The sequence below is a fragment of the Echinops telfairi genome, unplaced genomic scaffold, assembly GCF_000313985.2.
Source record: "Echinops telfairi isolate 266 unplaced genomic scaffold, ASM31398v2 ScPeMD7_7412;HRSCAF=8450, whole genome shotgun sequence".
Classification (NCBI taxonomy): Eukaryota; Metazoa; Chordata; class Mammalia; order Afrosoricida; family Tenrecidae; genus Echinops; species Echinops telfairi.
In genome coordinates this window covers 12,479,029-12,480,036 of record NW_022111312.1, presented here as the reverse complement: position 1 = coordinate 12,480,036, position 1,008 = coordinate 12,479,029, and positions in this window count along the sequence as shown.

Genomic DNA, 1,008 nt, shown 5'->3' with positions numbered 1-1,008 from the left:
TTAAAAAAAAGACCTGGATTTTTCCTTATGACTTGGAATCCATCTTTGTCTTGTATAATTTAGGTCACAGCACAACATTAATGTCAGCAGTTAACAATTTCGAATTCCAAAAAACCTAAGTAAATGACATATTTCATTTTTTTCTTGGGTGGGTAGGTGGGTGGGGGAGCTTGGTGCTGTCTTAGTCTGTATTCTCTTGACTGAACAATAAATTTTTAAATATATGTAGTTTCCTCTATTAAACCCTTAAACCTGGCCATCTTATTAACTACTTCTGCTCTCTTTAACAAGGTAATGTTTTAAATGTTTAGCTTGCAGCAACAACAAAATACTGTGAGCAGTCGTTACTCTTTCCGTTTTTAAAAACCTTTAACCTTGTAAGTACCCAGTCCATTCTGTCCTTTCGGAGTGCAGTTTTTATGTTAATGCTCCTGAGATGTCCTTAATTTCTAACCCTTCATCTGCATGTGTCTGTCTCTTGTGTAAGATAGCGTTTGAGACGATTTTGCTGTTCTACAAGCTAAGGTTCTAGCTTTCAGCTTTTTGTAAATGTTTACAGCAATCAGTGCTAGTCAGCGTTCTTCCCAGCAACTTGTACACTTTCTTGAAAATCGATCTTTTTGAAGAAAAACAGCTCTGTTTTTCTCATCTTGGTGGAAGGGGGGAGGAAGTGTGAGGGAAAGGAAGATCTCCTTTGTGTAGAGAGCGAGCGAGCTAAAGCCGTCTCAGGAAACTAGATTAAAACTGGAAAACAAGCCAAACAGCCACGTTAACTCGGTAGTATTTTCTATGGCGGTTGGGATGGCTGGTACGTCGTTTGCCTTTTGTTTGACTGTGTATTTTCGCCTTTTGTCTCTTAATGATGGTCACACCATTGCTATATCCAGAGCGGTAAACAGCCCTCCGCGAAGCCTTTTTGCCAATCCGACCTTGGAAAGTTTGCAGCAGTGGAAGGAGCAGGCAAGTGTAACTTACAGAAAGGTAACATCAGAAAGGCAACACCAGTTC